Source organism: Thunnus maccoyii, chromosome 19, assembly GCF_910596095.1.
Source record: "Thunnus maccoyii chromosome 19, fThuMac1.1, whole genome shotgun sequence".
Classification (NCBI taxonomy): Eukaryota; Metazoa; Chordata; class Actinopteri; order Scombriformes; family Scombridae; genus Thunnus; species Thunnus maccoyii.
This window is the reverse complement of record NC_056551.1, coordinates 15,124,689-15,139,662: the sequence shown is the minus strand read 5'-3', so window position 1 is coordinate 15,139,662 and position 14,974 is coordinate 15,124,689.

The window sequence follows — 14,974 nt, the reverse complement described above, 5'->3', positions numbered from 1 at the left end:
GTACATCCTGTTGGTCTTATCCAATGATCAATTTATGTTTTAAAAGGAAACATACATGTAAGCAGTTATTGACAGTATGTGTATGGGTATGTACTGTATATGTAACTGTATCTTCCTTGTAAATATAATGTAGGTGTCTTTCTATTTCTATTACTTTAATATACTTTGTTCTATTTTATTATGTTCTTGTTGTATTCTTTTCTAATTAAAAAACATTTTCTGTGGAGGGGGCTACAACTGCATCTTATTGTCCCATCCTGTATTGTATAAGGACAATAAAGCTTGAACATTGACTGTCAAATAAGTTTGAAAAGTTTGGCCATTTACTTATTGCAGGGTAAATTTTATTATCAGCTCCCACTACCATAATGCATTATCTCTCCAGGCTGTGTCAAAGTGAAACCAATGATATAGCAGTGGCCTTTTAAACACTGAATACTTAAACCTTTACTAACCCTGTTGGATCCTACAACACTAATCAGTGTTATATTTCACGTTACAGAATAGATTCTCTTTAAAGATTCTCCCTCAAAATGTAATCAAATGAGTTATATTATGTTTGAGGTTAAACAGGTTAAAAAATGAATTAATTAGATGTCCTCAGCAGGCCAATGGGTCCACTTTTTAAGACACTGCAGCACAAGAAAGTCAGACCTCTGGTACCTAATGAGCCACAAGAGATTTCACATTTGATGGACAGACAGAGACAACTGGAAAATATTTTCCAACATGCATGTTGTCAGAATTAAAGCTTAAGCAGTAGTGACTTTAATGTGTAACCATATTACTGTAATCCAATGAGCATCAGGCATCTGCTGTTAAACCAAAGCAATTCTCACTGTGTATTAGGTATATATGTGTGGTGATATGCTGACTTTTTTAAATAAATGGCATCAGAATAATTTTATACATTGTTTTTTACTAATAGAACTCTATTATATCTTTGACATAAAAAATCTGTTTGTAATGTTACCTATAATTGAGGTTAATCGCCTCACAACACTAGTAAACCTGCGTATTCTGTTAAACCTGGGTCTACTGCAGATGTAGACTACTGCAACTTAATACACCGAAGTGTCAAGTTACTGGAAGGCAGGAAAAAATGAAGACATGGTATCAGTGCTGCAAGTGTGCTGTAATAGATGATATTGTCCAGATGTGTCATTATTTATTGTACACATCTGTTTGGGTTATAGGCGACAAGGAGAAGAAGGGGGAGTGGGAAAGACCGGGAGGCAGTAGCTGCCTTCGTGAATACCCATCATACCAATTCCACAGTGATTTATGGAGAGTCTTGCCAAAGCAGGGGACAAATGACCTTCACACATAGTTATCAGAGGAAGATATCAGTGGACAGGGATTCAGGGATATCACATCCCTTTCCCCCCCCCCAGGACTCCTGTCCAGACTCTGTGTGTTTGTCTGTGTGCAGGTGCGTATGTGTGTGTTGTTGAGTAAAACTGACATTGAGCTGGTCCTCAGGGCAGAGGAGGAATGCTGGTAGCCTTCCATGTGCGTTTGTGGGACTGCTACACCAAGAGTTTATATTATGACTATTACAGATGAAAGTCTTTGCATAGCTGGCACAATGTGGAAGTCGGACTGCCTTTGCAAAATAGTCATGATGTGCTTTGCAATGAAAAACAATATAGAATTGTGATCACATTCTGTTTGGAAATGATCATTATTACACAGTCTGCTCTTTATCAGGGGGTATTTGCTGTTAATGTGCTGTACAGTAGCCTATTTATTAAAGGATCAGTTCAACCAAATCACAAACTACGACTGGTATCATTTACTGAATTACTATATAAAATGTATCACTTTCTATCCATCTACATCCACAAAAGTGAGTTGTTCAGACCTCTAAATTCATTCCTCAACTTTTCTTCTACATCTTATTGAGCTGACCTTTTGTGTGAAGCCAGATGTGTGCAATTGGCTGCATGTGCTGGCTTCTGGTGGCTTCTTGGCCAGCAAATCTGGTTTGTGTGTCAGGCTGTCACATAGTGGTCCTGCTGGTTCTGGGCGTAGGAGTACATGCTGTTTCCCCCATGTCTCCAGATGTGTGTCACCATGCCTCTGATTGTCCTACTGCTGGCCAGTTTGGGTTCTCTGATTCTTTTAAAAATGTTCCCATCCCTCTTTCTTTTCTGGGAGTATCTGAAGTTTTTCATGTGAACTTAAGCTTTTTTTTTTTCTCCAGATGTGGGCACCGGTCAAAGCTAGGATGATGTTATATGCAGTTCAAAGTACATGTAGTACATTACAATACAGTTTATTTCAAGCTATTTTACAGATATTTAAGAAATATAATCTATATTTTGTCCAAAGGTAAGCCTATCATTATTATTATTTATATATACTCAACAAGAGCAAATACACTGTTGTTCGTTATTGTAAATTTATTTGGGTTTGGACTTCTTATTTTACTGATGATCACATATACATAGCATTTAACCAGAAGACAAGTCATTTGACCCAAATTAACATGCAGTTTCTCATTGAATCAAATTACATTTCTTAGAAATTTCAAGAGGGTACAAATTCCATACTGGGTCCCCCACTTTACCCTACTGAAATGACATTGTGTCATTACGAACAGAATAATTATACTATAGATACAGGAGGCATAACAATCTTTAAATGAGAGCTAAACAGCAGCTCATGTAAAAATTAAATGATGCATGTGTACATCAAAGAAAAGGATGTAAGGATGTGGCACATATATATCTTGCTATGCATGCTTGCCGGCTACACACCTGCACGTTGCCAACAGCTGAACACAAATGAGCTATGAATATGACTTTACAAGGCTTGTTGCAGGTATCAGTTGATTTCACATGACTGCACAGCATCATAGCTCTTAATTGCAGTGCTAGTGTCACACCAAGATCTCGAGTTGTTTGTTGTGTCCACATAATCAGAACACTTTAGAGCACTTCAACAGTGCCTGAAACTGTTCACATGATCATAGGAATCAAAGGTAAGTTCACAGAAAAAGCAGTAATGGTGACATCTTTTTTGTTGACAAGCAGCCAACCAAATCTTAAACACATTAGTAGAGTAAGTTAGTCAGAATGGATAGAATATGTAAAGCTTTTAGACTAACTGTATGGTTGTTTTCCTGGTCCACAGCTCTGTATCATAGACTACAGTAGTCCCTATAAGGCTTGCCTGGTATTCCCCATCCAGGTGATACAAAGCCTGGCACTAACTCCTCTCTTTCTGTGGACGTCTCCAATATTTTTTTTTTCAATCTTTATAACAGCATTAAGCGGTGCTGGATTTCTGTGTGTCCCATTTGTCAGGCCTTTTTACTGGAGGCTCCTGACACTCCAGTCCACAGATCATGAACCCAATTAAAGCAGGCAATTTGTGTTAAATTTATTATGTCAAGGCTGCACTGCCATTGGCTCAGAGCTCGTCAGGCCTCACCTTTATCACCCTTAGTAGTGTAGTGTGGCCCCTGAGAGGTCTCCGGTCATTTTTGTTATTGTTCCTTTGATTTATTTCTCTCATAGCGTTGAAACTGGCCGGAGACTGTCCCTACTGCCCACTGAGAGTAAAATAAACTACTCCTCCATTATGAGCTCTCTTATCCTCTCATGACAATATTATGAAGGAGGAAGATTTACCGACTCATTCAACTGTAGAATCTTGGTCTAGGCTCATCTGATAGCAAAATTTATCAATAAAAAGGCCAATGGACAAGAACAATTTTTACCTCAGTTACTGTAATGTACAATATGCTGTCATTAATTTCTCAGAAATGAAATATTTATTCCATTATAACTTTATCATGTATTCCCACAAAGTATACATTAATCACACTGCATGTGTATGTATTCATTTTACTCATAACTTTACATGTAATGGGCCAGTGTTTTGGTCTGAAACGCACACATTAACAGTAATTTTTCACTCTCTCTCTGATTGCCATATGATGGCTTTAGAGGCAGTGCTTGGAAGCTATCTCATGAATACGAGAGTTATTTAACAAATACTAAAACATTCTGCCGCCCAGGAGGGGAGGAGACCACGGTATTGTTCCATTTCAAGGCTGTCAGTCTGACTGATGACTTTGGGGCCTCACATCATGGCTCTTTTTCTTTTCATTGTATTTATGATTTGAAGAAGAGGAATTACAACACAGAAGGTCTGCAGAGTCTCCTGCATTTATTTTAAATCCTCCTTTGACTGTCAACCGCACATACTTTTTTCTCTGAAGGACATGTGCATTTAAACAATACAAAAACACATTAAAGGAAACATTTTTTTTAATCCATTTGTGTGTTTGTGTACGGTTTATACAACCTCCAAACATTTTTCACAGGATACCACAATGTTTTAGATCCGTTTCCCTCCATCCAGGCTGCTTTTTATGCAATTCAGTAAAGGTGCTGTATGAAAATTGAAGACTTGAAACTTGCATGGGATAGCTAAATCCATAACAAGGAACTTTATTTCTTATTTTGCTTTTCTCAAAACTACATTATCTCTGTGTGGTGGTTTCACATGCCTGCTGGGAGCTGACAGCTGACATCTCAGATTTGGCTACCGAACAGCATCGTATTCATGAGCTATGATGATCTAGAAAACAAGAAAATGATCAATTTAGTTTCTGTTAAGAGGATATTAAAATCCTACAGTAATACTATATGATATATAAGCAGTATGACCACACTGACAGACTTTACACTTTCAGCCGTATTGCCCCACAACAAGAAACACAACTTTGATAACAGTAAAACTGAGTGCATTGTCCACTGTGTAACTCAAACATGTTTCAGCAGTTAACATACTGTGGTATGCAGTAATGCAGAAAATAGACAGTGATATAAAATTGTGTATAATTTGTTACAAATGGGTTAAAACATAGGTACGGTCCTTCAAATCTTTCTAATATTCTTAATAAGATCACTCAGATTTTGCTTAACTTTAAAAAACATGCTGAAAATGATTGTATGTGTGCAATGTTTGCCTTTTATCCACACTGATTATCTGTCACACCTAGACTCTCCCCAAAGTCAGTCTGACCCATTACAGGAACATGGCACATATTGCCTTGCTGTTTAATTCATCCCCAGACAACATTAATGGGATGTGATGGTCCATCGGGTTGTTGTCCTTGTAATTGTCACCTCTGTGGTCCCTCCTTCTTCATACCAAACTGTCTGTCATTTATTTTGAGGGGGAAAGCACAGAGGAATCCATTCACTGAGTGATTAATTGGTCTGAGGTGAAGAACTTTGTATGCTAAATTTACAGTAAATAAAGAAAAGAAACCACCAAACAACAAAAGTACTGGACACTCTGCTACAGTGTTGACAAGTTGTTGGTTTTTTTTTTTTTTGTCTCAAGCAAGAGACAGAAACCTTAGTTTCCAACCACAAAAATGCAATCACCAAGCAAATCAGAGCAATCCCTGAACTCACAGGGGGAAACATGTATTCTATACACAGCTGTCAAATGAATGATCACACATGAGCACACACATTTACTTTTTCATTGGCAAAATAAATAGAAGATGTTAAGTCATTTTTTACACACGCAAACTTACACACATGTACGTGCATTTACACCAACATGTGCTTGCACCCACCCGTACACACACACACACACACACACACACACACACACAGAGACTGAGGCATTGCATTAAGGGAGAGACCCATCTGGTAGCTTGTGCAAGTGTAGCACTCAGCGGACCCTGATTTCATTATCTCAGCGTGTTCTCCGTGACCCGGAGAAAAGTGACATCTGATTTACCTCAAGATCAATTTGTATGTAAATCAGTAAGAAACTGGAGGGCAATAGAGGGGTGGCATAATAAAAGCTGTTTTTGAGTCTGTGAGCAGGTTTGTGAGTTTGGTCGACGCAGAGGTCCCCACAGAGACGCTAATAGAGCTCATTTAAGTAATAGGACCCTTTGGTCCACAGGGCAGCGTCTCTAAAGGGAACCCTGTGCAAACCATACGTTTATATTATATTCTGGGCCAGCATGATTTTGTACAATTCATGTAATCTGCCATTTAATGCTCACATAATAGATCCTTTATAGAATCTGCTCAGATGCTTGAAAGTGGTTTAGCTTTGCAAGGACTGTGTATGTGAGTACATTGCTAAAAACCACCATGGTGCCGCTCAAAGTGCAAATTCTGACAATATGGTAACCAATGTATGGCTTTATAGGGAGGCTACATTCTAATCACTCCAGCTTCCTGCCAACTGGTTGTTGCAGCCACATGAACCAGACTTTGTAAGACAGTAAGTCCTCCATGTGGCTGTAAAATATTACAGCCATATTGAGAGAACACATTTTTATCTTCGGATGATGAATGTCTCTGCCTCACAGATATTTTGGTCAATTTCCTCCTCTTTGATTCGTGACCCAAACAGGCTCTCCTGAACTTTAATGGATCATATAAGAAGTGTCACTTGTCGCCTGGAGGCTTTTACTCTTCTCCGCCACCTGCAGACAGAGCTGCATTAGCTTTCATTCTCATTACGAGTTCATACCGATGTACTGTTATGTGGTAATATCTGTCTGACATTTTAACAGTTTGGCGTGAAATTTGTGGCAGATATAACTCTCTTGGGTAGGGGCTTTCATGCTTGTTTTCTCAAAGTCTCTGTTTTTCTTTTTCTTCATTACTGCTAAGACCAGAAAGATACATTGTGTTACTTAAAGCCTCAAGTAATGTTAAGAAATGGACATTGATTTAATTTGCGTTTATAATGTAAAGGATCTGGGTGTAGTGGAAGGGTCACTATCACCAATTTGTGCATGTGATTGATGGTTAACCTTGAGGAGTGATCTCGGATGATTGACACAGTAATAGACCAATCAGAGAGACCCGTATAATGTGAAAAAATTATTATCCGTGTTCATAAAGCCTGAGTTTTAGACATTTTCTTACAGATCGAGCATCACATATCTTACAAATTACTGACTTAAAATGCAATTTCTGTATTTATTAAATTTGTACATGTGGACACATGCACGCTCACACACATACACCTTCAAATAGTGATATCAAATATGAGCTCCCACAAAATTGCATCTATAAATTATACTGAAGGTAGTTTCATTTTATCTGCAAAGTGAAATGGTCTAGCTAGCCAATCAAAGTCTGCCAATCCCAGGAACACAGTCATATAAAAGCTCTTTCTATTATTAAATGGGTATATCATCTCTGGCTGACACTGACAGTTTACATGACAATGACTGCATTACTCACAAAACACCTTTAATTTCTTAGTGAAGAAGAGTTGACTTACTGTCAATCCAAATGACAGCACTATATGATGTTTTTGAAAATGTTACGTTAGTATTATTAGTCTGAATATTAATTATTTATCATACAGAAAGTAATCAAGCCAGTGTCTACTGTATGCTGTTATATGGAGCCAACTTACAGGAGCTATGAACTAGCAGAATGTAAAATAGGACTAAGTGGCTGATAAGGGAATAAAGTTAAGGCTGGCTGATTTCACCAAGATCTCATTTTGCTCAGCTCAAAGCTTGTTGATGCACATCTATTTCTTTTGAATATCTGCTACAGTATATCTTATGTACTGCAGCAGCCTCTATCTTGGATGTCAGCATATGACAATAGCCTCTCAACATGAATTTTCAGGTCATAAATGAAGCAAACCCTTTCCTCTACCATTGTATTAGGATGTTCTATAGAGCTTTACACAATAGCGGCATGTTGGACCGTGTCCTCCTCAGGCCATTTAACTCCTCAGGTACCACTCACTCTCCTCAGCCCAGGGGATGCAGCAGCGCACCATGGCTGCCCTCAGCTGAAAGGAGCATAGCACATACACACACACACACACACGAACAATGAAATGGCTGAAAGTTGATGATGACTCCATTAACATCTCCATAACAGCACCAGTGAAAGCAGAGGATTCAACATCTGCTCCTCAAGACCAACAGAGCGCACAGGTCTTGGCCCATCACACGACAGCGACTGGGTCTGTACTCCGGTGTAGACCCGCTCCTCGGTTTATTATCTGCTCCCTGGTTGAGAGAAAAAGGACTCTGTGAGCCGTGTGTGTGATGAACTGGGAAAGGTTTGCTTCTGAGAGAAATGAAGTGATTCTCCATCTGAAATGGATGGGCATTATTAAAACAAGCCAAATAGAACTGAGTTCAGTGAAGAAGGATTTTGTCTAGTTTGCACTATAAAAGTCACACACTGTACTAATGTGAAAGTAATTTATTTAGATTGAGAGACAGGTTCACAGTGAGATGAAATAACTTCAGAAGTGAATAAAAAAATGTGATGACCAGCGCCAAAAAAGAAATCAATATACAAGACAAAGGGTTGAGAGAATTCGCTGTATAGAGTAAGTGTTTGATAAAGGCCACAATCCAATTATGGGATATGTTTGTTCCATAAAGATGTGAAAAACATATTACCAGAAATTTAAATGAATCACAGAGGAAAGAAAAGCATTTCCAAAAATTTCTTTGATCATCATAATTCACATGAAAGGACATTCCCTCTTCATTGTTATTCATTATTTTGTCAATCATAACCTTAAGATAGTTAATGTGCATTCAATTTTTTACATTTTTATTAATCGTGTAAGAATTTGTTCTACTTGCCATTCTGTTCTGTTTATCTCATTTAGTGGAAAAACTGTAGAACAAAGAACAAAGGAGAGAAACAAAAAAGAGCCAGTCTATACATTTTTCTCCTTGACAACTCACCAAAGAATTAATCTCTCTCAAACAGTTTTGACAAGTGACCCTGTGGGGGGTTGCTAATGTTATGGCAAGGGACCCTATTTAAGTAGCCCACGTCTTCGCTATTTTCCCCCTCCAAACTGAGTGATCTAATTATTGCATGTTAAATGGGCATCTGGTAAATGGTGCATATAATGATGCGCTTCCACAGAATTAAGTGCCTGCCTGTCCTGCTGCTAGGGCTAACACACAAATTGGCCTTCTTCTGTTCTCTCCTCCTCTTTTCCTCCTCCCATCCCTCATTTGAGTTCTGGGGGTAACCTCTCGCAGAGACATGCCTCAGGTTCTCTCTGGATTAATGACAGCAGACTGAGGTGAGTTTTGGTCTACAAACCATGTCAGTATGACTTGGGTAAAGGGGAAAAAGTGAAACTGACTGAATAAAATTTTGTTTTTAGGGCAATTTTTTATTCATCAGTTATGTTGCAATATGGATCTTTAGGTTATGAAAGCCAAATGGAACAACAAAGCTTATTTTGCATGACATGCTGGAAAAACACTTTAGTGACATTTGAGGAGATCATTCTGTTTGTTTCTGGTTTCAAATTCCATCACTGGACAAGAATTACTTTGAGAAGCGGTTTTGTCAGCAGGCCATGCCCCCTCCCCTCCCCCCTGCATCCTTCAGACTCGGCTCTGCTGTGTAAATATCAGCAGGAAGCATTGTGTGTGCTCTATTTCAGTAAAGCCTCCGCTACGTTGCTGACATTTATCTATATCTGCTCCCAGAGAATAACCTTTCTGAGTTATGAGAGGCTGTACAGGCCTGCCTGTTTAAATGTCGTAACACATAAGTTCATTACCAGAACTCTAGGGACGAGGCTTAAAGGCCCAATCTGTGATCCAAATGTAAATAAAAGGATAGCCCCCACCACCAACGTTCAAAACACAGGATTGGAGTCTGCAATCACTATCAAATAGATTAGCAAAATCTAAGTTGTTACAGGATCAGTTCTCTAAAATCACACAAAAAAGCATATTTTCACATGTACACCTAGTGGTAATTTTGACCAGTGAGTGGGTGTGCTATGACTTTGTGTGGAGACATGCATTTACATTCATCATTTATCTTTGCACCTTCAGGGGGTGCTGTTTTACCCACCTCTACTGGATATGGCACACCTTGAAAATTCTGCCAGCCCAACCCCCTCCTCCTGACAGTACAGACAAGGTTACTACAGTGACGACAGACATAACATTTAAATTTCACAGGAAAATTCATTCTAAAATTTTATATATATATCAAAATGAATGCTTTAAAATATTTCAAAGGAGGTATCAAGTTAAATAAACTAAATTTAAGTTCCCTCCTAACTGATAACTCAAAACCTTCCTCTTCATTGGATTATTCATCAATACATTGATGACAAATCAATACGTTCTACCAATTTGCCTTTGTTACCGTCTGCCCGTGTCTAAGCCTCTCAGTTTTCGAGAATAAAACCAAATCACATGACCTTGTTCCTTGTGATTAATGACAGTCACTGGCGGATACTGCGTATGTTTATTGTCTCATTAATGGACAGGATCATTAGTCATGAGTCACATGCTCAAATTAGACATCATTAATTATGACAAGATTAGAGGATAAAGATTTTTTGTAATAGTGTGTAAGAGCCTTTATTAACATGTCTAGTATGTGTTTTTGTCAGCCTGTAAGAGAGATTATAAAATGTGCACTGATGACAGCTACATGCATATTTTGGAAAATAACACTATTTGTTCTTGATGAGGATTAAATACCAAAGAGGAGTAAATAATTCAATTATATAAGCCGTGCAATTAATTATATTGTAATGAGAGTTTCATACATATCAGTAAATTCAAGCACTTACTTACCCTGCCCATAGCAGATGAGCAATAAAACCTCCCATAAAACACTACTAGCATACTATAAATGTTTCACAGTTGTGTTTCTTAACCCCCAGTATGTGTAGTTCATAACTGTGTGGTCTCATTTCCACAGCCACTCCCAAACTGACCACTTTTTTTTTTTTCACTGAGAGGAAGAGTCTCTTTTGCAGGAACACCCTGATCACATTCACACAGTTACACACATTCACAACTGGAAGCTGCTCAGTACAACCGCAGTCTGATCTGCCGCCACTGAGCAGCTCCACTGGAGCAGTTGTGGGTTAAGGGCATCGCTCAAGGGGCAGCGGTGGTAATGAGGGAGGGGCAAGTGCTGCTTTATTGGAATAATTTGTGTTTTGACCCTGAGCAGCGTAGTAACCAACAATTTAATGTGTTTGTGAAACCTTTGGATATACCACTGAAACATAAAATAATTTCAAAATAACAGAAAAACAGAAAAAGGTGAATCATCCACAGTAAATAGCTTATTTTGTTTGCAAAAGCAAGAACAGGTGTAGGTTTTGAACAAAAGCAAGAGCCGGGTGACCAAGCCTGGCTCATGTGGCGCTCTTCTTCTATCTTCTGCCATGTCTGGCCTGGTTGGTGAGCCTGGGAGCGACTGGGAAACAAGTGATGCTGAGGAGCAGCAGACTGGAGCTGTACACTCCAGTGCCTCTGCATGCTGAGGACAGCTGACGCACGCTGGTATTAAGACAGATACATCAACGGTCCAAAGTTACAGAGAGGTGAGGCTGTTCCAAAAACCTGCCTGTCCCCACTACATGTCTCACCTGTCTCCCATGTAGGCAGCCAAGTATCCTGGCAACATGATCCCGATGAACATGCATAAGCGCACAAAGACAAAAGGATATACAGCTTCAAACGTACCCACCAGGACATGTAGCTACAGACAAGCAGGCAGGGAGGCAGACAGACACATGCTCGGAGAAACAGAGAAAAACACACACATTACTCTAGCAACCAGCCGATCACAGAGTGTGTTAGTCACGGTCCGACAGCACTGTTGTCCTGACCACATGTTCTGCCCACATGTATTGACCATATCTGTTGACCTGAAGTGCTGCTAGTATGGGGTTCACCGACTGTGCTGCCACACTGGAATGGATTAGCAGACAGCAGGCCTAACAGCTTGGTTTGGTGCTATCCTGCATGGTTGCCATCCTGCCTTGAGCGCTGCAGATGCCACCTCACTAGTGGGCACTGGGAATGTGTTGTGAAAGGTGATACTTCACGGTTAGCAGACCGCAGCTTTCAAATAAATTTTAAGAGTTCACAATTGTCTTTTATGATGATCTTCAAGTTTTTGTCATATAAGTCTGAATGAACAGTACAGGAATCATTCATATAGTACAAACTGTACAATACAAATATTCAGTGAGACTTGTTTTATTATGTCACAGTTCAAATGCAACAGTGTATTCCCCATGCAAAAGGCTGGTGAACTGTGTTTTTATTGGTCTAATAGATATTACACAGCCATTATATTCCACCAGGGAATGTCTTATGGAGGAATTCACAGCTCAAGGTTGTTTAGGTTTATAGCGTACACAACAATAACCCACAACAAACAAACAAGTCTGACACGGAAACCAGTGCTGCAGTCCCTCCTTTGATACTTTCTCATGGGAGTCTGTATGTTTGCACGCACGACTGGTAAAGATGCCTTAGCTGTGAAGGTCACCTTCAGTGGCTTCCCCAGGTTTTTACCTGCACTCCACTAGCGAATGTGAAATCCATCACCTGGCACCACCATGGTAATAGACTCATTTTTTTCTGGAGGCTGGTTGTCGGGGAGATTCACGAGGGACACAGGTGTGGTTCCCGCGCAGTGAATAATTGACCCTGTGCCAGAGGGGAACGTGGGGGTCATCGCTGCCAATGACAAAGAGGACGCCCCTGAGCATGGACATGCAATGTGTTTGTGAATGGAAGGTAGACACAAGAGGGCATGGGGCAATGAGACTGAAGGAGACAGCGGGATCATTAACAGTTAGTGAGGAGGGAGTGAGAGAGGCAGAGGAACCGGGATAACAAAAGAAGTGGTAGTTATTTGGAGGAAAACAGGAATGGTGGTGGACAGATTTCATAAAACAGGCTGAGCAGGCTGAGAGGAGAGAAAAGAGTCAGAAATATCTTGGCTATGATTACATGGTCACCATGTTTTTTTCATTTAATTGTTATTACAGTCAGCTGACTGCAAAGTCCCAAGAGTGTTAGATTTGTGGTTATTTTGGGTTGTTATAATTTGTGATGCCAGCCTTAAAGACAGAAGGCAGAATGACTTGCCAAGCAGCATTACTTCATAACTGACACCACTGAAAAAAAGAAAACAAAACTGAAAACCTCCAGCCATCATTCATTTTATTTAGCAAATAACACAAAGTTGTTTTTGTTTAGAATCTGCAATATTCAGTTATTCTTTTTAGCCCAACAGTAATTAACCATCAAGTTGGCATGTCTACTAAACAAGCAGTTAACAATATACAGCGCTGTGAACTTATATACATACAGTAAAGAGAGAAAAGAGAGAGACCTCTTTTCCCAGTGGACCAGAGAGCGGATATTACTCGATATGTTGTGGATATTAATGTGCAGTCTGGTTGTACTGTGTATTTACCCACAGGGCACAGGGTTCTTGCATCTACACATGTGATATTTGAGCTTCAGGGCCAGGCAAAAATCTGTGCATGGCAGCAGAGTTGGCACACCATGTGAAAATGATGTCAGAGCCATCGTGCTGTCCTTCTGTTCACATATCATACAGCCATACCTTTGCTTTTCTTGCTTTGTTTGCTTTAGGAAGGTCTTACATAGATACTTCCCTTTGATTTTATGCAATATAAAATTGGTCATATTAGAACAAGCTAATAGCGCAGAGATGTTTCTTCATTGTAATTTTACTCCTCGAAGACCTGCAGTTTATCTGTTTTATGATACACATGATGGTATGACTTTGCAGAGCCACTTGAGTGCAAGGTGTAATGACCATATTTATAATGATTTTGGAGAATTGTCTTTGAGGATATTTGTTGAAGCATCTCCTTATCTAATTTAGAGCAGACACCTCATGCCCTTTCCCTTAATTCAACACCTGAGATGCTTCAGTGTGCACTCCAGCTAAGTAGATAACTGCTCTTCAAAAAAGGCTTTGGGGAAAAATAGGAACTACTCAAAAATAATGATAGCGATATATTAAAAAATTACTTGAGCCCAGAATTGTCCCTCTTGATTTAAGATCTACCATAAAGCCTGTGATTAATTGCAGTTCTGATCCCATCTAGATTGTAAGTATTCTGTAACTATTAATCAGTCTAAGAGCCAAATAAAGAGCCTTTCTTCCTTGTTGATCTACACCTTCTGCTGCTGTTCCCAGCAGTGTTATAAACTAATTTGTTGTTCTGGGTCTAAATTTTCTTGTGTGTATTTTTTAATGTGCTGTTTCTGGAAGGTTCTTTTCTCTCTTGATTAAAACACCAAGTACATCCCTGTGCTGCATTATTCTCTCACAGTGTTACGTAACATGTTGCCTTTGGTGAGTGAGACTTACTAGGTACATAATTGATAAGAAACTTGTCTCGCCTGAAAGTATTCAAAGTCAGGTGTTGGACATGATAATGAAGTGTTGTTAGAGAAACACAGTTGAGCCTTAGAGGGAGACCTTGTTGTTCATCTTGATATTGAAGAAAAGTCCAAAGCTGTTTTAAGCAAACTGAAAGTCAATTGAAAGTCTTTCAGGTCTCTGAATTCTGATGATCAGCATGAGGATGTGCATTTTCTTTTCAAAGCTGTTAATGGTGCCTGTACTGACCAAGGTCTTTCAAGACAGCGGCTTCACTTTATTAAATACTTCAGATGTATGGCCATGCCATGCCTGCCTGTCACTATTTAATTTATTTCTTATTGTCACAGTACTTTACCTGGTCAAGGCTTTAGACTTGAATGTTTTTCTGCTTTCATGGCTCAGGTCACATCAAGTCAATATAGGGTCAAGCTTCAAGTGAGTCAAGACTAACAGCAATTAATGGCCCTGATTCATATTAAGTATCATGTTCCTGTGTGGATATCTGCAGGACTTCAACATTTCAGTTAAATATCCACTAATTCAATTTGTTATAGGCTGATTTGCTATAGGCTTATTCCAATAGAGAAAAGTGTCTTTCATTAAAGTCAAAATGGAAAATCAAAGACATCTTAGGACTTTCTTGGTCCTTGACTTAGGCAAATCAGTTACAATCTCAAGTCATGTCCTCACTTTTGTGACTTAAGTCTGACTCAAGTCCAAGTTTCAAGTTTCATGTCTACATTTCTGTAATTTACTCATTACCATATTCA